This window comes from Aricia agestis, chromosome 10 (assembly GCF_905147365.1).
Source record: "Aricia agestis chromosome 10, ilAriAges1.1, whole genome shotgun sequence".
Classification (NCBI taxonomy): Eukaryota; Metazoa; Arthropoda; class Insecta; order Lepidoptera; family Lycaenidae; genus Aricia; species Aricia agestis.
This window is the reverse complement of record NC_056415.1, coordinates 15,543,649-15,569,082: the sequence shown is the minus strand read 5'-3', so window position 1 is coordinate 15,569,082 and position 25,434 is coordinate 15,543,649. Positions and strand designations below refer to the sequence as shown.

The window sequence follows — 25,434 nt, the reverse complement described above, 5'->3', positions numbered from 1 at the left end:
CGTTATATCTAACGTGATTATTATTTTTTTTTGACAGAGCGGGACATCTGCAAAATACATCAAATAAAAAAGTCGGCCAAGTGTGAGTAGGACTCGCAAACGAAGGTTCCGTGTTTTTTGTAAGGAGAACCCCCCCCCCCCCCCCACCCTAAATTGTTATTAATTTTCATTTTCTTATTAATTCAATAATTTATATACAATATTTGAGTGTTTTGTGAATATTTCAAGTGCATATCTATTGATTTGTCATTATTGAATCGAGCAAAATATGGCAGACATACCACGTTTGTTGTGTGGGAGTGCGTGACTTCTAGACTCCAGTTCCAGGCATTTCGAATTAAAAAAAAAAATACTTTTTAAATATCGTTTGGTCTGTTTGCAAAAGTGGGACAATGTCGGCCTCGCGGACGACACCGGGACAGGCTGCCTGAAAGCGGGACGTATGGTCACGTTCGTTATATCCCACTGGAATCATGTTTTCTCCGCGATAAAAAGTAGCTTCTGCCTACCCTAATTTCCGGTGTTACTATGTAAGTTTCATTAAAATCAGTCAAGCCGTTACGCGTGATTCCTTGACCAATGGAATAAGGGTTTCATATTATTTTAATATTTTATATTAGAATTAAGAACTAAATAAAACATAACAAAAATATTAGAAGTAAGTAAAATAAAACAAAAATATGGGGTTCCTGTTATAATATCACTAATTATAATAATTATTGCTTTTCTTAACTTTCTACATGATATTAAAGTTAAGAACATTCTTTCACGAATTTAGGAATAGTCACGAATACCTACACGAAAGTTGACTTTAAATCTATAAATATACACTTTGGTATGATTTGGCAATGAAGTTACCCATACAATAATAAAAAAGAAACCTTTTCAGAGCTGTTATTTTACAGCGAACTCTATGAAAGGGAAATAATATTATAATATTATATGTCACACGTTGCATAGTCAATTTTCACACGATAACCCAAGAGGCCATCGATAGACAGATTTTCGTAATTTTATAAAAGCTGATAGTTTGCCTGGTATGCATGTATATGGCTCCGGGTATAAAAGTAAGAACGGAGCTTCGGTAGCGGTTACTTTAGGAGGTATCGGTATAAATAATATAATAAAGGTTGTTAGGGTGAACACCGTTATCCTTAAAACCATCAAATGAGTCCGTCAAAAAGAACAACTTTTTCTATGAGAACAAAACTAAAAAAAAAATGTCGTCTTCACACCCATACGGATGCCCGGATCGGCAATTTGTATGGGTATGACGACGGATTTTTTGAGTTCCCAGCATTGTTCTCATAGAAAAAGTTGTTTATTGGTAATAACCGTTCTTGAGATACAGCCTGGAGCCCGACAGACGGACAGAGTGAACATACGGACAGACGGCCAGACAATGAAGTCTTAGTAATAGGGTCCCGTTTTTACCCTTTGGGTACGGAACCCTAAAAATGGTATTGGTTTTAGCATGAGTAATCGCTGTAAGGCTGAAGGAAGAAGGTCGTAGTATGCGTGCGGCATGCAACAGGAAACTACAGTGTAAGCGTAGCCCTCAGCCTTGTTAACTTATATTGATGATGTAAAGGTGTTAAAATAATGATGAAATCATAAAGACTGCCTGCTTTTTATAATTTTGTTTTATCATTAGATATAAGATTTTTTTTTTAAACTTTTTGATTAAATGTAGGCTTGTAATAATAGTTGTATGGCGCTATGTAGCCGGTAGGTCTATCGTGTCAATTGTCGTGTCAAACAGCTGTCATATGTCACGAAATAGCTTCTACATATCACGATATAGCTGTCTTATATCTGTCTGATACGACTTTTGACACGATAGATCTGACGCCTACATAGCACCATACAACCTTCATTACAACATGCCCTGATCCATACTTCCATACTAATAATATAATAAATGCGAAAGTGTGTCTGTCTGCCTCTTCACGCTAAAACTGCTGAACAAATTTTGCTTGGCATTAAGAAACTTTGAGTCCCGGGAAAGGACATAATATGATACTTTTGTCCCGGAAAAATGTATGGTTTCTGCTCGATAAATGCATTTTGACACTACTGTCATCATTTGGTCATCAAGTGTTATATAAATTTCAATAAAGAGATTGAAAATAAAACTTTGCTTACCACAAAACATAATACGGTTAAATCAATGCACCTATATCCGGTTTGTAAAGTTCTTTGACTGAAGTTTATCTATTTAGCCCGCCAGCACATTGTCCGAAATTTCTGATACGAAACATTTGAACGTCGGCCGGACCGCCACGACACCGCATACTATCCGAAATTTTCTTCCGGCGAGTTCGAGCTCACTCGGCTCAGTACAAAATGTAAGAGAGAGCGCGATCCGTCAGAAACATTTGAACTGCCATCCGATAGACGGCATCTGACAACTCATCCGGACCGGACGTCAGACACAAAATATATGAGCAGAGTGCGTTCCGGCAGGCATCTGATATTATGTGTCAGCGTCGATCGGATGAGTACTCTGGTGTTTCGTCCCAAGGTTTTTAGGCCCAGTGGGCCCAATGACCAGATATGAATTTTTAACATTTTATTATCTGGAGATTGGTTCCACTTTTATGATTAATTGTTTTCTGGCAAGAAATTTTGAAGTAGGGTTGGCACAAAAATAATCAGTTATAACCATAATATTGTTTTGTAAATTTAAAAAATATCTAACATAATATTATAGGTCACGTATTGGATATACGAGTTTTCATTTTACTAATTATTGCAACACCTCATTAACAGGAAATATTTAATATTCAAAATAATAATAATTAATTACATAAATAATACCTTATTTCATATTTATTTAAGTCAGATATAATAATTGTTAGAAGAGACTATGCCGATTAAGCCCAGCCGCACATTGTCCGAAACTTCTGATCCGAAACATATCTAACACTAATAAAATATATCTAACACCTTAAAACTTATATTATTATTATTATTATTATTATTATTAATACCTAAACATACTGCGTCAAATCAAGTTTTTAAAAAATACCTGTTCTAATAGATACTGCGTGAAATTTTAATGGTTGTTTTCCCACAGTAAAATGATTCTTTCTTAGTTGTACGATAGACTTTTTTTTTTTAACGGGCAAAAGGCCCACCACACATTCCCACCACTGCAACTCCTGTATCGCCAGGATCAACAGTGGTAACCAACCACGAAAACCCTTTGATATGATCTCAGGGATGCCCGAGGGACAAGCTAAATCTGTCTTGGGACCCGCAACGAAATTAATCAGAAGAAATGTAGGAGGAGTAGGAGATACCAATTTCCCTCCCCAAGCAAAGCGGGAGACAGCCAAATTGTAATGACATTGATGTCCGAACAAAGGGGGAAGCACCACGGGAAAAAAATTTGGTTATACTTAATACAATATGCCTACTTCATAAAAAAAATAATTACATTTATTTATAATGGCAAACTTGTGTTCGGTTGTTTCCAATACACGATAGACTTGGGAAGTTTTTTTTTGTATTCAAATCATAAATAAAATTCAGCCGGGCTATAGCCGCTCGCGCCTATCGGCATAAAGTCGCCATAGCACCTACGTGATACAAAAAATTTTTCATTTTCAAATTCAAATGTATTTATTGCCAGAATGTTGTTGATATAAAGGTTTTATTAAATACTTATAGTTTTAACATTCTGCCACAACAATGGCGCGTAATTGAATTAAACTTACTTAAATATATAAAATTAATTAATTAAAATAATTAGTCGTTCTCTTACAAAAAAAATTATATACCTATAATTTACCAATTAAAGAAATAAATTTTAAACTGAAATAACTATACAATAATAATATAATTAGATTATTTAGAAAATAGGTATTTTTGTTATTATTTATGTCATAAGAGATTTTAATATAATATACACGTCCATTGTATTATTTTTCTTTAAATATCATATTATATTCATTCAGTGTGTAATAAATGCTTTCATACAAAGCAATTATTTTGTTTTTATTCAAATCTACAACTTTTTTGGTAGCCCCTACGGACATAAGCCCAAAAGTCTTAAAAAATAATTACTTAGGAAAAAGATGTAAAAAGATGTTAAAAATTCATATCTGGTGATTGGGGCCACTGGGCCCAAAAACCTTGGTTGGGACGAAACACCAGAGTACTCGATCGGATGGCAGTTCAGATGTTTCTGATTAGAAATTTCGGACAATTTGCGGCCGGCCTTAGTAGCGCGTTTGATTGGCTTACGTCAAAATAATATTAACTCGTAGATTAAGAGGGATCCACACCGCCGTTTTTCCATACAAACGTTGTCCGCTGGATAATACCGGTAGAGTTATAATTTTTTTCCTGAATATCTATGGCCACTAATACAATGTCCCTATGTTTTCTTTTTTTTTCATAATTTAATTATTAAAAAAGATATGAACGTTCAAAAAACCAAAAAAATGGCCAGATTTTTCTCTGTGTTCAAACACCCATAAAACAAAACTGGCTGGAATATACCAAAAAAGTAAAACATAGGAACACAGCTCAAGCCTTGCTTTCATTGTTAATGAAAAAAGTACTTAAATCGGTTAAGTTTTGGAGAAGGAATCAGAGGACAACGAATCGATGATTTTCTTTTATTTTATTAGAACTTTTGTCTTGTTGTCTCTATCGCGCTCTGCGGTGGGAGACTTGAGATTGGTGAGACAGCAATTCATTTTCAAAATACCTATTTCCAATGATATTCTATGTTACTAACGCCTATTTCGATTTTCTCTCGCTCCTGGTGTATCCTTTTAACTCTGACCGCTGTGGCTCAATAGTAAAGCGTGTGGCGGCTCAAGCCGGGGTACGCGGATTCGAATCCCGCTGACGGAACAAAAGTTTTCTATGTTCCTGGGTCAATTAAAAATATTAAATAATACATTATGTATAGTATTGAGGCGGTACCGCCAGAGTATAAAAGTTTTAAATATATTTCCGTTTTCTGATACCCAGAAATATATGATATAAGACCCACAAGTCCTTCGAGTACTTACTATGGGATCAGGCTGACGTGGTGTAAAACAACTTTAAGATTGAATGTATAAATCCCATGTGATAAGACCTCAGAAATACTAAACTGGCTCAAACGCGTTTAATATAAAATATCGTCGATTCCATAGATTCTATTATTCTTCTAAAATCTCGGTGCAATTTCTTTCGCTTGCTCTAGTGGTTGTAAGCTGCATTCGCACTTAACTGTTTGAATAAATAATTGGTTTCATGCTGGCTGGAATCTCAACGGAATTTTATTGAATATGGTACCCGTTTTCATACTGTGAATAGCATGGATGGTTTCCATAATTGAAATCAGGTATTCCTGATTATAGTTTTTGTGAAAGCTATTTTCTGATACTATGAATGTAGAGTCTGCCACGTAGTAGAAAAAGGAGAATATTACCTCCCCTTTTGCGCCGCCTCGGCGGTAAACTCTACCTCCATGTTAGGAATTTTTAATCATGTCCCGAGTTTAATATTTTTTACCCATTAAAAAGTACACAATACAAAAGAGTTGGTTGTAAAATTGTAATACGCTGCCCGACGCAGTCCGCCTAATGAATAATGGCTTAATATCCGAATGTTTTGTCTCTGTCGAACAGGATGATGTTAGAAGCGACAGAGCTTTTTCATTATTTATTATGCAATTGTAAAACTGACGTGGCGTGTCGTGACTTGACGTGACGTGTCGTAACGTGTCGTGTCGTAATTTGACGTGACGTGTCGTGTCGTATCGTGTCGTGTCGTGTCGTGTCGTATGGTGTCGTATCGTGTCATGTCATGTTCAGGCGCAATTAATAAAGAATTTGAAAATTATACATTTCACCGAGTAGGTACATAAAAAGGATGAAAATTGCTATGCAGAGATATGACTTGAGAAAGAAAATATGATAGTTTTTATCTCGAAAAAATGTACGGTTTTCGCGAGATACACACTTGAATGAATGAATCACGCTTAAACCGCTGAACCGATTTGGATTAAATTTTGTATGCAGAGTCGTTGAGTCCAGAGAAAGGTAAAATAGTAGTTTTATCTCGGAAAATGTACTGATCCCGAGCGATAAAAGAATTTCGACGCAGCGAAGTTGCAGGCGTCATTTAGTAAATAATATTTATGTTGTGTATCTCCATTCCATAAGTATAATTATTGTTACATAGCAATTATCTTTCTTAAGACTATCGTGTCAAGTGAGCGGTAGTCGCAAACGATTTTGCATACATTAGCAAAATGTTTAAGAATGTCCTATGAATGTTACAGTTTATTAGAATCGCCATAAAGTGGGCGATAAAAAGACAATTTTTTGATCCCCTCTGATGATCGTAGCGATTTATCGAGCGGAGTTATAGGGACCTCTATTAAATTTGACCTTCGCAAGATTTGGGCACAGGGCAAATGTAGGCGCGTTTTTACTAACTCTTCAGGATATTTAAGAATTTAATAATTATTATTAAGTCCTCGAATGCCTTCCTGTGATAAAAATAATTATTTCATACTAGATGTTGCCCTAACTTTGTTTCAAATTAATGCATGTCGCTTACAGTAAGAAACTATTTTTTATACTTGCCCGTGTCACAAAGTACCACACATACAAATCTGTTTCAGCGGTTTAAGAGTTCGTAGGTCACACAAACACATTTTCGCACATGACGCCCGCAACTCCGTTGCGCCAAAATTCGGTTATCGCCCGGGAACCGTTCATTTTCCCAGGATATAATATGTCCTTTCCCGGAAAATAAAGTTTCAATAGGCCAAATCGGTTTAGTGGTTTGGGCGTGAAGAGGTAACAGACAGACAGACACATTTTCGCATCTAGGATATGGATATTAGTAGGTATGCATGAATTATTACGATTTGACAGTACGATTATTCTATCCAACAAAGCCCGAAACCATAATTCTTCGAGTAAAAGGTTTTATAACCATGTGATTTAATTTGGAACGGAGTTACAAATATGATCCACCAGCACCAGCCATGATATTGGTGAATGTTACTTTTATTCATTTATGGAATCAAGTACTTAATAAAATCAGTACTTGGGATTCTATTTACGTCTCAGACTCATTAAAAAGGTAGAGATTTTGTGAACCACAGCCTGACTTCTAGCCAAAACTAAAGGACAGAACGCTAACACTGTTTTTTCATACAAATGTATTCCCCAATTTACTCCCTGGACAATGCGACTAAACGAATGATTTTTTTGTATAATATTGGGATCTGTTAAAGCTATATTGCCTCTACATTTGATTTTTTCTAAAACTAAGAAATAAAAAAAATATGACCCTTCAAAAATCTCAAAAAATGAATGCCCCGTACCCCACCAATCCACCGACCATAAAACAAATTTGAAAGATATTTAAGATAAAATAAAAACGTAGAAACATAAACTAACTCCTACTGAAGATATTTATATAAATAATAATTAGATAGGCTATATTTTAAAGGAGGAATCAGAGGAAAACCTTGATTTACTGTATCTGTCTCTATCACAATACACGTGACGGTGCAGCTCAGGGTAAAGCGTGATGGCAATAGTTTCTTCGTTTAAGAGCTCTCCTGACTCTAAAAATCAAACATCGTCCTTCTCTCTTTACACTCACGCCCGTCTTTCATATGCCAGGTGAAAAAGGACGGCGCGGAATCATCGCCGAGTTAGTTTTACTTGAATAAAAGACGAACTATAATGATGAAAAAAGTGTTTTGAGCAAATTTAGGTTTTATCAATACCTTTTTAGATATTAAAAATATTAAAGAAAACACATCAAACTTCGAAGATCCAAGCAAAAATGTGTCTAAAACAAGGTTTTTTGTAAAAAAGAAACCAGTGAGCATTTTTTGAGTAAGCGTTTCGTCTTGAGCATTTCATATTTATGAACTGAAGTTACTTGTGTCAAAAAATCAGTTTTCTAGACCTTACAGATTTTGAGATCTAGGTTAAAGTATGTAGTCGAGTTAGGGTCATATGTGCTCTTAAATTCTAAACTGTACCCGGGTTCCCTCTTAACATTTACCATTGGATAAAAATGCGATGACTTTTAGCCTCATACTGTGGTTCACATTAAGCCTGTCTGTAGTTTTTTTATAGCTTAGAGCTACATAACATAGAGTATAAAATTATTTTAGGTACATTTTGTTTTATAATATTACGTTAAAAGCCATGAAAATTTGAATTTATCTTGAATCACGAAGACAAATTACCAAATTGTTTCCAAACTTGGTTCACTGATACGCTATCAATAATGATTATATAACGCCTCTCCTAAAGTGTACAAAGTTTCAACGAGCGGTGAATTCAACTGATCAAAGTCGCTCGGGCCTCGTAACAGAGTAATGTCGGGCTGGGAGTCCTTACCCTCGAGATAAAATGGCTGTTCACTTTATGTAGATAAACCGAATAACATATTATTTTTAAAAGCTTTTATTTAACTTGCTCTGTATGTATGTAAGTATGTATGTTCGGGTGAAATTTTGGAACTCAATTTTGAAGTAGATATATTTTACCCATCGAGCTGACATACATCTAGGGTATGTTATTCGAATATTCGAATATTCATTTTATTCGAATATTCGACGATTTTATTATTCGAATATTCGCCAAATTATTTTTCGAATAATTCGAATACTAAAAATATTTTTTATTTTTGTTGAAAATGCTATTAAACATAAAATTTATATGGAATAAGAACATAGTTAAGTTTATTTTAGAAAAATAATATTACGAATATTCTACATCTTTAATGATATATACAAATCTGTTTTTAGTCTAACAAATGAGTATACGACCATTCATCATCGCCGTTGACCATGTTTTAGACGTTATTTTACCTAAAGACATGCAAATGAAGATTGATATAAACTCCTTTCAGTCATAATATCATTCAGTATTACGCCATAAGGGTGTATATAAAACAAACTCGTTTTATAAGAAGGTAATAGATGTAAGTGCATTGCAATGTTGAGAGTTTTAAAATATGTAGTTAAATAAAAACTTCTGGCTTAAAGCTCACGATATGTGATCTATGATTCGACAAGTTGATAAAAATTTGCTATTCAATAGCTTTAATGCAGCAGTCCTCGACTGATAATTGAAACAGTTAGTACAGTATCAAAAAATGTCGATGGCTCCTTAATGAGTGATTCTCCGAGGCCCCTCAAAATGTGGTCACACGCTCTTTACTACTACCCTAATAAACAAGCCTTAGGACCAAACACACGTTATTCCTCATTTATTTAAGTATCTGATTTCAATAAAAAACATCTATAATTATTTATAGTTTTTGTTTAATGGTTAATTCAATGTCGGAATCGGGGGCAAAATCGGTGTTCTCCGCGTGTCACACTCTGTTCGCGCTTACGGAAAGCTTTAATAACTTTTGTATTCTATTCATTAGCATAGAGTATGATACATCAAAATAATGTAGATTAACTGGGCTACCTAATTCCTAAAATAAAATAATGTTATACCTTAAGTTAAAAAAAGTTAATAGGCATAACGTCTGTGTCACACGATTTTGCTAGTTTCACGAGCGCGACGCCGTTCCGACGTTCCAAACGCGACGATTTGTGGTTACACGTTTTAGCTGCACCAACGTTCAGTGTCTTTCCAGCATCAGTACAGGGGACTCAAACCCTCGTTGCTTCAAAACAAAGAGAATATAAGATAAGATATTCCTTAAAAATTATGTGGTCGCTGTAGTCACGTAACTTTTGCGAGCATGTTTTGAATAATAATAATTTATAATTATGACACTCATATCAAATTAAGGAATAAAGTATATGATCGAGATTATTTCCTAGTACTTTGTTTGTTTATTTACCTATTACTTTAATCATGGCACAATTTTCGTGGATTTTCACCAATGAAAGTTACCTAGTGACCTACGAAAGCTACGTAGGCTGTTTTGTACACCATTTACCTATGTGAATTGGCTATAGTATAGTATTTCCAGCTATGGTTTTGGTACCCAGAACGAATTTTTCACTCTAAAAGCTTTTTTTGAAAAACAAAACATATGTGGCTTTATACATCAATCTACCTTCTGATATTTTCCCCAAATATCGAATCTGCTTCTAATCTAGTGGATTTACCTGAATATCAGTATTTTACATGACCAACTGATATTACATCCTCAATCCGAATGCAATGCGATACGATACTCAGAAAAAGATTTCAATCCATATTTTGTTCCTAGAAAATTCAATCGTAACTTTCGTGGAGTTTGTCGCAACTTTCGTGGGGACCGAAATTTCAAATTTGATTATCTCAGTAGTTTATGGACCGATTAACATGCCTTTAAGATCGTATTTATTACCTTTAGAGCACCTTAAAGGTATTTGCATTTATTTAAAGATAACTCGAAAATAAAAAAATCCCACGAAAGTGACGCGGAGAATCATTTTTGAAGAATCACTCTAATATTATCATGTTATTAGTGTTACCAAACTTCAAGTTACTAAAGTCACCAGCTTTAGGATTGTTTCACCCTCCCCCAGGGCTTCGTTGCAATTTTTTTCTTGGTTGTGGTGTTTGTTTTCTAGCGGCCCTTTTTTATAATTTCGAACCACGTTGACACAAATGAAGCCAACTAGGTGAACGTAGATCGAAAATATAAAAAGAGACGGGTGAGCTGGCTTAGTGTTAAGGAATAGATATCATAACGTCGAATATAATATTATTATTAAATCTCAACTGCTTAAGAGTTAAGAGTTAAGGCTAAACATAATCACATGAGAAAAGTAAAAAGCGCTACGATCGAAAACGATTTACACTTTACAGCCTTTCTTTTATTGCCCAGCTGTAACCTTAAAATATACATTTTTAAAGTGTTTAACAATAAAAACTAACTATGTAAGTTTTTTACACAGATTTATGTTGATAAAAGTAAAAATAAGAATTGCTCACTTCATAGTATTAACAAAATAGGTTGTACATGGTTGTAGGAAGCTTCTTGTTACTTTTCGAAGGAGTTTTCAGCATTTTTCAAAATTTTTGAATTATTCGAATAATATTCGAATTATTCGAAAACTTTTGTAAAATATTCGAATTATTCGAATAGTAAATTTGTCGAATAATAACATTCCCTACATACATCCAATATGGCGGCTGATCTAAGATAGAGGTATAGTTATTTTTAATGCACTTCTGCAATATGGGTATCAAATAAAAGGGCTCATTGAGAGTAACTCGGAAACGAACGTAATGTCATTCTACATCCAATATGGCGTCTCATTCAAGTTAGGGGAATATAGTTATTTTTAATGCACTTCTGCAATATGGGTATCAAATGAAAGGGCTCATTGAGAGTAACTCGTGGAATTTAATGTCGTGTCATGTCGTGTCATGTCGTGTCATGTCGTGTCATGTCGTGTCGTGTCGTGTCGTGTCATGTCGTGTCATGTCGTGTCGTGTCGTGTCGTGTCGTGTCGTGTCGTGTCGTGTCGTGTCGTGTCGTGTCGTGTCGTGTCGTGTCGTGTCGTGTCGTGTCGTGTCGTGTCGTGTCGTGTCGTGTCGTGTCGTGTCGTGTCGTGTCGTGTCGTGTCGTGTCGTGTCGTGTCGTGTCGTGTCGTGTCGTGTCGTGTCGTGTCGTGTCGTGTCGTGTCGTGTCGTGTCGTGTCGTGTCGTGTCGTGTCGTGTCGTGTCGTGTCGTGTCGTGTCGCGTCGCGTCGCGTCGCGTGGCGTGGCGTCGCGTCGCGTCGCGTCGTGTCGTGTCGTGTCGTGCCGTGCCGTGCCGTGCCATGTCGTGTCATGTCGTGTCGTGTCTTGTTATGTCAAGTGAAAACCATTTTTAGGATTCCGTAGCCAAATGGCAAAAAACGGAACCCTTATAGATTCGTCATGTCTGTCTGTCCGTCCGTATGTCACAGCTACTTTTCTCCGAAACTATAAGAGCTATACTATTGAAACTTGGTAAGTAGATGTAGTCTGTAAACCGCTTTAAGATTTTGATACAAAATTGGAAAAATTATTGAAATTTAGTTTGTTATTAAGTATTTTTAGCAATATTCCGCGAAATTGCTAAAAATAATAACAAACTAAATTTAAGCTATGGATTTCCGCAAAGTAACGCCTGATTCCATTAACTATGGAATTTTTTTTGAAATCATATTAAGGTTTCTCATATCATTTTTTTATAACTTGAATAGTTTGCGAGAGACACTCTTCCAAAGTGGAAAAATGTGTGCGCCCCCCCCCCCCTCTAACTTCTAAAGTAGGGGCGTGATTAGTCTAAAAAATATATATGATGTACATTACTATAAAAACTACCAACGATAATTGGTTCGAACGAGATCTAGCCAGTAGTTTTTTTATACGTCATAAATGGTAAACCTTAATTTAACTTTCATTAAATCAACTGAAATATGAAAATAAATCAAAAATCTCTTAATTTCATAAAAATAAACCTTATTGCTGCTGCGGAACCCTTCATGGGCGAGTGCATCTCGCACTTGGCCGGTTTTTTAGTCGTAAAATTAAGTACGATTTCTTGAAGACTTAAATTAAGTTAATCAGATTTTAACAAATTCTACAAACAAAAGCAAACTTTCAATCAAGCAGACTTAAGAGATTTAGTCAGACATTTAACTAAAAAACAAAAAATAAATTATAAGCAAAAAACTTTTTGAAAAAAAGCTTTTATTTAAATACTCTAAAAAGAAAAAAATATATTTCCCCTTAAAATTCTAACTATTAAGTTATAACCTTAATCTAACTATTAAGTTATAATATTATACAATTTGCATGATAATAAAAGCTAATCGCGTGATTTGTTAATAATAAACTAGTAAGTGCCAATTTTACTGAGTAATATTGGTATACACATACCACTAACACTATTAAAATATTATGAGAAATAGAAAAATAATTTAGCAGCTTTTAGCAGTCTATAGTGGGTAATTGTCATACTCGTAATATACACACAAATTGGACATCTAATTTTGTGCGCTATTAGAAAACAAGACATAGATCTGAAAGACTAACTAATGAATATCGAATTTTATATAGCGTGTAAACTAAATAACTAATAGCAGCTAATAGCACAGTGGAAAAATTTATGTTCTAATGACAATTTAATTTTGATAACAATTTGTCGCGAAGTTGTCGTGTTAATGGATTTGAGAACACCTGATTACTATCTGGGTCACTGCCATGTTGAATAAAAATAAAAAGCGGCCTCGCGTCACGACTAGACGAAACGTCAAATGACGAATGGGTATTTTGACGTAGCGTAGTAGTGGTATTTTGCTAAGGTTTACTCGGCGTAACTGGGCGGTAGCGGTCATTGACTCCCTGCCAAAAACTTGTCATTTTCTATACACAGTTAATGCCGAGTGAACCTTAGTAGTAGTTCGTCTCGCCTCATCATGTTGCGATCTGAATTGACCCTTAGCAGAAAAGATTATAGCTACGTTTATTCGTTATATCATTGTAAATGTATTAAAAATATGATAGTGCCTACATTATTTGAAAAAAAACGACTAATTACGAATCCGTAGCTGTAAATTGCTAAGCTGCTGCTGCTAAGCCCACTGTGAGACAATAGTTACGATTCCCGAAAGTTACTTGTTGAAAATTGGGACTACGTCATGTAGCGACGTTAGAAGGGGGTTGGGCGACCGCCCAGGGCACCGCATAAAAAGGGGCGTCGGAGGTAAACCAAAATGGGCGCAGCAGGCACCCCCTTTTAGCACTACCAGCACCCTGGTCGCCGAAGAAATCTCGCCCGTGCTAAAACCGGCACTGGCAACATGTACACTCTTTACAGCATACTACAGTATGCTGTAAAGAGCTAAGCTTTTAAATTATATAGCAATCACTGTTTACAATATTTTCAGAATACTGTTACGACTAAAAAAATATTTCCTAACCTAAAAACACAATCAAAAGAAATCCCTTGTTTATAGAATCACTTCAGTTTTGTAAAAATAGAAATAGACTTGGCGTTGAATAAGCTCGTGATGAAATCTCTAACGTGAAAGTTTTGTATTGTAATTTATTATTGTTGATTTATTTATAGGGAAGAGCGAGTATTATGAGATTTCTTTAATATTCTATCTCCAAAATCGTGAAAACTTATTATTCATTTCAGAAGTAATTAAAGGCATGAGTGGATGAAGTGGGTATAGGTCTACCAGGATCTGATGGCAAATTTTGATGGCAGATTTTAAAAAAATATCCTTGATCATTGGATAAATTTTTATATTTGCACGTTTCACACACAGAATCAGCCGCTATAAGGAAAAAAAGGATCAAAATATTTTATTCCAATTACCTCAAAAATTCATACGTGGGAGAGCCATGCTTCGGCAGAAATGGGCCGGCTCGACCGGAGAAATACCACGTTCTCACAGAAAACCGGCGTGAAACAGCGCTTGCGCTGTGTTTCGCCGAGTGAGTGAGTTTACCGGAGGCCCAATCCCCTACCCTATTCCTTTCCCTATTCCCTTCCCTTCCCTTCCTTACCCTCCCCTATTCCCTCTTAAAAGGCCGGCAACGCACCTGCAGCTCTTGTGATGCTGCGAATGTCCATGGGCGACGGAAGTTGCTTTCCATCAGGTGACCCGTTTGCTCGTTTGCCCCCTTATTTCATAAAAAAAAAACTACCTACCCTGGTATTGCTAGAGTCAATTTATTTTCTCACTTTTTGCCATCAGATTCTGGTAGACCTATAGTTTACAACATTAAAGCAATCACTCATCCTTCCCTTATAATTTGCACAAACCTTGCAAGTTACAAGGTTTGTTTTAATTGATAAACTAATATCATAATGAAACTACTATCATATGGATAGATTCCATCTAAGGCGTAACTACTAGGCGAGTACAGCTTGGCCCCGGCCCACTCCAAAATAGTCTTGACCAATCCCAATTTTCCAGAATCAGAATCTTTTATTTTAAGTGTCTAAACCACAAAGTTAATATACCTAGCGGAATAGAGCAACAATCTCGAGCTGTCAAACGAAACCAAAATTGGTTTTCATCTGTGTGAAAAATATGTGTACATAAACACTTACACAAGCATGATTGAACATGAATTCTATGATATTAAATTGTCAACGTGCGGCACTTGTCGACTGGACGTCAAAAAAAGAGTGCTGCTGTCATGTATCACACGTCTCTTTTTACCACGCAGTGTTACTGATATGATAGTGACATCTCTCTTGCTCAGGCCTTTGTTTCTCTATTCCGCTAGGTATGTTAACTTTATGGTCTAAACACACTGCCGCGGCGGAAATTCCGTATGATTACGTCAGAAATGCAAACGCATACAATATAACGCAACGGAATTTCGGCATGGTATGTCATCGGTAATTTAAAATACATTGCAGGCGGAATCAAGCCGAACTTCCGGCGCGGAAATTCGGCATAGTGTGTTTAGACACTAACGGCCGTTCCCAATATTTGATCTATCTCTGGTTTTGCCCTACTAGAGATAGGAATAGCTCACAATTGACATAAAATATTATGTCTAATGTGAGCTATTCCTATCTTTAGTAGGGCAAAACCAGAGATAGATCAAATATTGGGAATGGCCGTAAGAAATTGGTACATAACGTAAGCTAGGTTCCAGAAATTAAACACACTAAAAACATTTCATGTTAAATGTTGCCAAGACGACCGCGCATAAGGTTTGCCATGTGAAAAGATAATATCAGATCTCATGTAGTACCAAGCTTCTGAATCTATACGGCCTAAATCTACCGACCCCACCTTCAACAAATTTTACATATCAGTAAATATGTATGTCTTGGCTGTTTTATTACGCCGTGTACCGGCTCTGCATGAGATCTAATATCTTTTTCACAGTGCAAACCCTTTGTGGCCGCCTTGGCAACATTTTACATGAAATGTTTTTGGTGGGATTTCAGTTCTTTTTGTAAGTTGGTTCTTGTAAGTTTGTACGTCTTAACAGATAATAAACTTGATTAGGGCGTTCTCACAATAAACTTATTAAATACTTAAATAATTAAATACTTACATTACACACAAGTACAACATTAAATACAGTCCTCCGCTAGAAGATAAACCTAGCTACGCCCCTGCATCGAACCCCGAAAGTTGTTATTGAATAAAGACCTTGATTCACGAGATATTCACAGAACATTTTCGTTTCAGGTACAACGGAGCGCGCCGTACCAGGTAAGTCATTCATACCTGATTCATATTTTCATACCTGTGAAGGATAATTTGGCGACAGACCTTGAGTCACTTGGAGCGTAAGCGAGCGTCGATCGCGGTTATATCTTTTGTCATTTTTTACCGAAGAATACACCAACAAAACATCACGTTTTTCAAGATTTTGAGATGAGAAACACAACACAAGAGAAGCTATGGGCAAATTAAAGTGTATGCTTGAACCAATCTTTATACAAAATCACTTTCCTCTGTTGGCAAAATTAGAATCCCTTTTTTACAGAGGTCTTTTTAGTTGATTATTCTGTGTTATAAAAATTGACCAACTTGACATGATGAATACTGATTACCTACTGACAATGAACTTAAATTTCTTAGCTTTAGTCATTGCTGAGAAAAATCGCTATCGCTACCAGCCAAATTATCAAGGCGTCGCCTTAATTTATGTGTTTTTCTTTAATATGCCCTAAGTTTAAGTGGATTTGGATTTGAGAGCATTAGATTCATCTTGGTCATAAAAATAACACTAGATACGTTGCAATTGTTGCAACAATTTTTAGGTTTTTACGGCTACTTAAATAACATTTAAAGACGTGTCGATTTTCTCCGTGCAGCAAGTAGGCAGGTTGCTTGTCCTTTTGATCTAGCAAATTTTGTGGCTACACCAAATAGTGTATAATATACAGAATAGCATACTCAAACTCAAACTCAAAATTTTTTATTCAGAATAAATTTTATCTAATATTCTCTGAACGTCGGGGCTACACAGGTTCGGGCTACCACCGGTTCGGGAACTAACCCGGCGAGAAGAACCGGCGTAAGAAACTCGCACGGGGCCATCTTTTTCTAAAAAGATGGAAAATTACAAAAAATATATTATAAAATAACAGTGTGACTAAATAAAATACAACGAGTGTACAATTATTATACATAATATTATATAGAAACAGCTTTGCAGGGGGCGACCTTATTCCCATGGTGTACTATCATTCATGAAATCAGTAACTTTATAGTACGCTTTGGTACACAAACGTTCTTTAACAACTTTTTTAACAACTTTCATAGTAATTCTAATTACTTATATGATATTAAATTACATTTAGCTGCATTATCCTATACATTTTCAGGGTACAGCCTAAGGCTGCGTCCCCATCAGACACGACACGGCGCCGCCACCGTGTTACGGCACGACGCCGCCACCGTGATACGGTACGGCGCCGCACCGTGACACGGTGCCGTGTACGGTGCACCGCGCGCCCCTATTCTGGTGAAACTTCCGAACAAAATTTGTGTCCAAACTTAAACGAGGCATAATATGAAAATACATATCAAAGTCGCGTAATGCAAATATTGTCATGTATACCGAGGAAATTTTATCTATAATAAATAATAGATAAAATTTCCTTGGTTTCTTTTTAAACGACTTCAAAAAATATTTAATGATTCTTTTTCAATCTTCGTCTTAGTAACAACAAGAGAATAATTTTTTCGCGATCTATATCCATTATCCAGACAAGCACTCTCGTTCGAGCGCAAATATCGACTGAATAGGGACGCACCGTACGCGGCACCGTGACACGGTGCGGCGCCGTACCGTATCACGGTGGCGGCGTCGTGCCGTATCACGGTGGCGGCGTCGTGCCGTAACACGGTGCCGGCGCCGCGCCGTGTCTAATGGGGACAGAGCCTTATTCAAGACATATTCTTAAGGTAGGTTAGATCCTCCTATAAGTAAAATATGAAGCATTTAGTGATGAATTATTTACAATCTAATTATTTCCAACCTAAGTAACTTAATAACTAATTATGAAGGCCTTAAATATCAAGATGGATTTATTTTCAATACAGTTTTGAAGTATTTTAATAAAACAACAAGGTTCTGATAACGTAATAAATCCAGTTTGAACTAGTTAAAACTGCATATTACCAAAGTTTCACCATCACAATAAAATATGGGTGCGAGGAAGCCAAAACAATGTAAACGTTACTCTTGTTAGCCGCTAATGTTCAACAGTTATTCGCTTATAAAATGTAAAGGGTATGGCACACGTGCTAGTAAAATATGTGTTTTAAGGAGCGAGTTTATGTATAGCACTGTAGCGGATAGTAATAACGATGGTTTCGAGAATAGAGGTGATCGAGTGCTACTGTAAATTAAGAATGTTTATAGTTTGCAAAAACAGTTTCTCAAAGTGCAAATATGTTGAAAAAATATAGAGCTTAATCTTGTTTAGATACGAAATAAATAGATCGATACAAGTCCTAGAATTAAGTACAAAATTCCATATTATATATAATAAATAACTATAATAGATACTCCATTCACAATCGTACCCGTAGTACAAATAAAGTGTTAAAATGGCTAGCTCAAATCGCTTAATTTTAAGACTATAAATAACATATAAATGTTTTTTTTTTATGAAATAAGGGGGCAAACGAGCAAACTTGTCACCTGATGGAAAGCAACTTCCGTCGCCCATGGACACTCGCAGCATCAGAAGAGCTGCAGGTGCGTTGCCGGCCTTTTAAGAGGGAATAGGGCAACAGGGGAGGGTAGGGATGGGAAGGGAAGGAGGGGAATAGGGGAGGGTAGGGAAGGCAATAGGGTAGGGGATTGGGCCTCCGGCAAACTCACTCACTCGGCGAAACACAGCGCAAGCGCTGTTTCACGCCGGTTTTTTGTGAAAACGTGGTATTTCTCCGGTCGAGCCGGCCCATTCGTGCCGAAGCATGGCTCTCCCACTTATATTGTTATTCAATATGATTAGTATAATTTGTTGTTTCATGGAATATTCACTGGAATATGATTTTCTTTAATATGAGGCTCCGTGAAAAATCTTAATTAGTTTCTTGGCTACATAACTAATTTATAATTCATTAACGTGTAGAGAGATTTGTTTTTAAATGCTAATGATTGGCGTTGATTGTACAAATTGTGAATAACTGCACAATCGTGGTTGCAATCATTGTTATGGACCAACGTGAATTGGTCATCATATTTTCACTCTCCTGTGTATACGCGCCTTTCAGGTCTCTGAACTATTTCCATACTTATAATGGGGTAAGTGTTACGCCATTAACATAAGAGTTCCCTGCAATGGCCACACTGAGTGTAGTGCGTTTGCTCATAATCAGGGAAACATTTTCACTTTGTGTGCAGTACTTAATACTTGGCAATAGACATTTGCCAGTAAAGTACGCGTTATTTCATACCGGTTTTCTGTTACAGTATGGCATTCATTCGGGAAATGTAGGCTAAAGCTCGCCAAAGACAGCTTCCTTTGTTTAAAGATTAATGTTAACCTTTTAATATACGTTTTGAAAATAAACAATGAACATTATTATGTTATTTACTAGTAGTTTTGTTGAATATTATAAATAAGGTTGTGTTAGTAACGCTATAACTCGATAACGGCTGAACCGATTATGCTAATTTTAGTCTTAAAATAATCCTTGAAGTCCAGGAAAGGTTTTAAAGTGACACGAAGTTCGCGGAGACAACTAGTTTCCAAATAAATAAAAATGGGTTATACATATTATATGAAGTTCCTGCGAGACCTAGGGAAACGCAATATTTTTCGGGATGAAAACCTTATTCATATCAAAGTCTTTACTACAAGTTTCTATAAATATTGTTATGTAATAAGGGGCAAACGAGCTAACGGGTCACCTGATGGAAAGCAACTTCCGTCGCCCATGGACATACGCAACATCAGAAGAGCTGCAGGTGGCGGCCTTTTAAGAGGGAATAGGATTACAGGGTAGGGGAGGTAAGGAAGGGAATAGGGACTCACACGGCGAAACACAGCGCAAGCGCTGTTTAACGCCGGTTTTCTGTGAGCCCGTGGTATTTCTCCGGTCGAGCCGGCCATTCGTGCCGAAGCATGACTCTATTGGCTGTGAAAGTGCGGCAGAGAGACAGATTTACTTTAAGATTTAAATTTAAATATTAGTGTGGATGTAGGGATAACAAATAATATTTCAAATTAGCATAATTATTATAATGTTATGTATATCAAAATTATATTGTGTTAATGCTAATCATCAGGAGGCTGTATGGTAATTAAATCAGTTTCAAATTATATTCGCGTGTAACAGGTAAATGAGAATTGCAGAGGGGGAAGTAAATAATTAACCAATCCTTAGACCCGCGCAGACCAGACACAAGATCACAGGCTACCGTGATTATACTGTTATTACATAAAATATTATCCTTAAATTTATAATTTTTAAAGTAATAAACTGAAAATAATTAATAAATTACACCTCTAACCGTGCTTTAAGGAAAACAATATTAAAATATATTATTATAATAATTTTATTTTATTGAAAATATTTCTGATAACACTTAAAAAAAATAGTTGCCTTTTAAAAAGTCCTGTTCTTAGATGAATGATTGGTCTCGCGCGCGCGCTACGACCGCGCGCGCGAGACCAATCATTCATCTAAGGTCCTGTTCATATATTATCATTAGTATAATTATCAAGTAACTAATTAATACATTACTCCCTTGTTATTGATAAAATTTACATTCTGACCTCTGTGGCTCAATTGGTTGAGTGTGTAGCAGCTCAAGCCGAGGGTCGCGGGTTCGAATCCCGCCGATGGAACAAAAAGTTTTCAATGTTCTGGATGTGTATTAAATATGTGTATGATATAATAAAAATCTTAAATATATGTATAGTATAAAAGTATTAAATATATTTCCGTTGTCTAGTACCCGTAACACAAGTCCTTCAGGTACTTAGCACGGGGCCAGACTGACGTGGTGTGAAGCGTCCATAGATATTATTATTATTCTGTGTATACAGACATAGACATAATTACAGTTAGGTCATGTTATAGTTACGCAATGCTTGTCTCATATAAGTATTAATAGAAAAGACACTTGATAGGCGTACAATGCTGTTCTTTTAACTAGTAAGGGAGTTTATTTGCCTTTAACGTGTAAGATGTGGCGACTCAAAATAATAAAAAAATTGTCGCGGTCGTGGTTACATGTAGCTCGTTTGCCTTAACCTAACCCGCCTCGGAGATAACTTTATTAACTTGTAAGGCGAAATGTTTAGATAAGTAATTTACATACGGCAATGGAGGCCACCGTAATAAGAGGCGGCGCGGCGTTTGAAATTGCGATGTACGAAGTTACAGCCTCGCTATTAGTTTACTGGTATCGTTTACCATACGTCTGTCATGTTTAAAGGAAAATTATGTTAGACAAGGATTAACTGTATGGTTTGAAGACAGGAAATATATTAGAGCAATTAACAAAATACTCGGAATGCCAATAATAGGAGTATTACTAGTATGAGCTCCTGCCAATAACAATAGGGATGATGACAAGGTCAAAGATTAGCGAATTTTGTGAATAAAATAAAGAAATTACGGTAAAAAATAAGTGTTCCCAAAATTTCAGCTTGATAGCATTTGTATTTTTTTTTCAAGTCGATTTTTTTTTCATTTAAATTTCATAATATTTGTATACAAATTGATAACTTATGCAATTAAAAGCAACTTTTGTTATGAAACCACTTTCATAAACGCAATATTTAATATACCTGTCGAACAAAGTTGTCTCCCAATGCGTACAAACTACGAAAGACTGACGTCAGTCTTTCGTAGCACTTTGTATGAAGCGTTGCGGGCAGGTCTTTTTTATGAGATATTTGAATTGTCATATCTTGGTGAATTTTTAAGCTATCAGAGTCATTCTTTCAACGATGTTTCTATTTTTTAAGTGTCCTTCAATTACCGATAAGAAAAAAAAATAGTCATCATGCCTATTATTATGGGGTGTTTAACTTTGTATGCTCCTAAGATATAATTTTATTATGACTGGAGATCGCCCAATGGTCGAAATTCGATAGTTTCAACGACATTAGGACTACCCGCCAATGAATATCATAGCTACTACCTATATTTTGTAAAAAAATATGGACTTTATCCTAACTTTATCATATTTTTTTCAACTCTTGTCTCTGGGACTCAGCTGAGCTGAGACTTGCCGTGTAAGCATTGTCTAATAGTATCTAAGATTCAATAAAAAAAACTATAATCCATTTCAATTTGTCAACTTGTTGTCAACAGACCTCAACCATAAATAAAAGAGTATAATTCGTATGTATAAGGTTGTCACTCAAAAATCTGTCATTTTTCCTAGTGTGTGTGTGTTGTAGTGTGTGTAATGTTTTTTTGTTAAAAAATTTATGATAAAAGCATAATTTCAAAATAATATTAGCTCGATGCACTCCTTTGCCATATAAATTATCATTGTGCAAAATTTCATTCTCCTACGTTTCCCCATTTTTCGTCAAAAGGGATACAAAGTTTTTGCCTCACGTATTAATATATAGACGTCGTACGTCAACGAATAATATTTATTGAAAAATGTGGTTTCTGAGAAAGACGAAACTATGAAAAGTAATAAAAATGATGAAAATGAATGATAATATTCAGCGTTTTTCAGATGTAACAAATTTGTTGAAATTCATCTTAACTAAAGTTTTAGTTACTTATTTAGTTTTCTATCTACCTGGACTATTTGTCTTAAAGTCTACCTCTATTTCTTAAAGTCTATCTTAAAAAAGTGCCCATAAAAATCGGTCGAATTTCAGAGCCCATTTGATGTAAAAGCATTCCTCTTTATAATATCAGTATTACTATGTAAGTCGCGATCCCTTGGTACCCGATAACGCGTGAACCACGTTCAGATTGGGGAATTTGCATGCCCCATAAAATTTTATTGGCTGTGGGAGATTCCATGGCGATTTCCTCAATAATTCATGAACCGATTTCAATATCTCCAGTTAAATTATGAGGTACATTGTAAATGAATTGAAAAATATGGGGAAAATTATCAAAAACAGTGAAAAATTAAACACTGACCTTGTTTGCTCTGTATATATCAGGCATAGACATTTAAAACAGACATGACAAAAGACTAAAGAGTAGTCAAATGACCCCTGCTTCGGGACTGTTTAGGTTCATTTTGTCATTTAAGGTCTATCTATTATTGATGTATATTGCGTTTGTTGTATATTATGATTGTAATTCCACAATGTTTCTTGCAGGTATTTCTGACTCTTTAATGTAAGCCATACACGCTACGGTCTATCGGAGAGGTCCACCGGTGCAGGTATGCCTGCGCAGGTAGACCGGAATGAGTGTGGGAATAGACCTGTGCAGTTTTTTGGACCTGCGCAGACGACCGGAGCAAAATCTATATATCTTATACTCATATAATAAGTTTAGGAATCTTTGACAGCAGACCTAAAATGGCCACACATTTTAAGAAAATCAGTTAGGTTAACTCTCTATAAAGGTTTCATTGACTGGCTGTTCTAGAGCTGAAGATCAATTACGACTGTGACTGAGAGGTTCAGCGCTTTCTAGAGTTTAGTCGGTTTGTTCATCCCACTGGGATAAGAAAGAAGGAGAGCTATGGTGCATATATTCGGACAATATAAATTATAAAATTACACTTCTACGTAGCTTATCTTATAAGCCTATCCACCGCTGAAGTAGGATCCTCCTCCCCATATGAGCGTCAACCACCCCGATCTTTCATGTAACCTATCTAGTTTCTTTAAAACATTCACCGTCACTAAAACCATTGTAGATATATACAAGAATTCTTCTTTGGAACCGGACACGGAAACATTTATAAAGGATGACTTTGAATAAGCATGAAGAGAATATGAATATTATGCACCAAGTACTTGCATTAATGAATCAAAAGGAATTTAAGTCTTACGTCGTACAATTAAAGTATATTTTTCCTTTTTATACCATCCAGTAGTGACCGACCGAACTTTCGGTTTCGGTTTCGGCCAGTTTCGGCCATAGTTTCGGTTTCGGCCAAAATATAGCCGAAACCGAAACTCATGCATCGTTCGGTAAACTTCGCAGTTAACTCGAGCTTGTTTGCCAGCGAGGCCCTGGCTCAGTTCGCCACCATCTATTTAATCATGTTTTCAGATTATGTATTCCAGATTAGTCCCAAATCAAAAATTAGCACTTCGTTTTATTTTCATTCAATTGTCTTAACTTATTTTTATCGAAATTATATTATTGAATTTTATTTCTACGATAAAAGCAGGCTTATTTAATATATATAACTGTTGGCAAATTACGTGCCATTTTAACAATGTTTCCCAAACAAACGATTTAGTGAATGCTATGATAAATTGATTATATTGTGTGTGAACTTTATTTACTTAAGTTTGACTGTGAGATTATAAGATATCTTTTGATATATCTTGTGAGATTTATCTAGTAAATCATCTCGCCTCACTCTGTTTTTTTTGGACACGAAATTTCTTAGGACTTAGACCGTTCCTACCCTGCTAGAATCTTATCTAACCCACTTCCCCGTAAGCTTCACTCTTGCAGCCCTCAGTATATTTTTCAGGTTTGGTGGCAAAACGCCTTCTGGAGAAAAAAAATGTAACGTCAACTGCAAGTTTGCTTAGTCATTTCATTTTCAACTTCGACTGCGGTTGTGTCCATGTCTCCCATAATAATAATATACTTCTAAGGGAGGATTTCACCAATCGCACAACTTCGTTTAACAAAACTTAGTTCTCATTAAACGCGTTCCTACGGGGATCAATAAAAAAGCAAGAAACGATATATTAACTACCCAAACGCATAATTTTTTTCGTCTATGATTATCGATTCGCCATGACACTACACTAGGGCAGGACTTTAACGGCTTTAATGAAGTTTAACCGTGAAGCATTGGGCGTTCTGAGGATAAAACTCGGATTTGTTGTGAACTTTATGTTAGTGAAATGCAATTTGGTGCTATAAACGCGTTTATACGTGTAGAACCAATTTAGTGTACACTAAGCGTGTTCTATTTCTTAGATGAATCGCACCTAAATAAAATGACTTCAAATAACTTCTGATCTTGTTTCTTAGGGTAATCCTCCGTTATAATACATTAAGGGGAATTTCACCAATCACACTTAAACGTTTTATTAAATTAAGTTCTCATTGAACAATGAACGCGTTTATATGGCGACGTGAATCTCGTTTTGTTTCAAATAGATTTTACATTCTTCATTTAATCACGATTAATGATAGATTCATTTTACGTTATACGTTTGATTGATGATTTTTATACGTTTTTATCATCTTTGAGTCACGTTGTTTTAGTAACAAATAGCAAGAAACGATAAATAAGCTAACCAAACGCATATCTGTGAAAACTGTCAACTTAAAAATTTTTTCGCCTATGTTTTTCGATCTGTCATACACTACACCGACAGGAC

General features: G+C 35.8%; 1 protein-coding gene across 1 annotated transcript in view; it reads left to right on the top strand.

Annotated features, from left to right (window-relative positions):
• The window catches only part of LOC121731245 (cardioacceleratory peptide receptor-like), a 143,806-nt gene that overhangs the window by 41,860 nt on the left and 76,512 nt on the right, over positions 1-25,434 (top strand). The window contains exon 2 of the mRNA XM_042120601.1: positions 16,142-16,165. The gene's annotated coding sequence lies outside the window, so the exon portion shown is untranslated. The remainder of the gene's footprint in view (positions 1-16,141; positions 16,166-25,434) is intronic.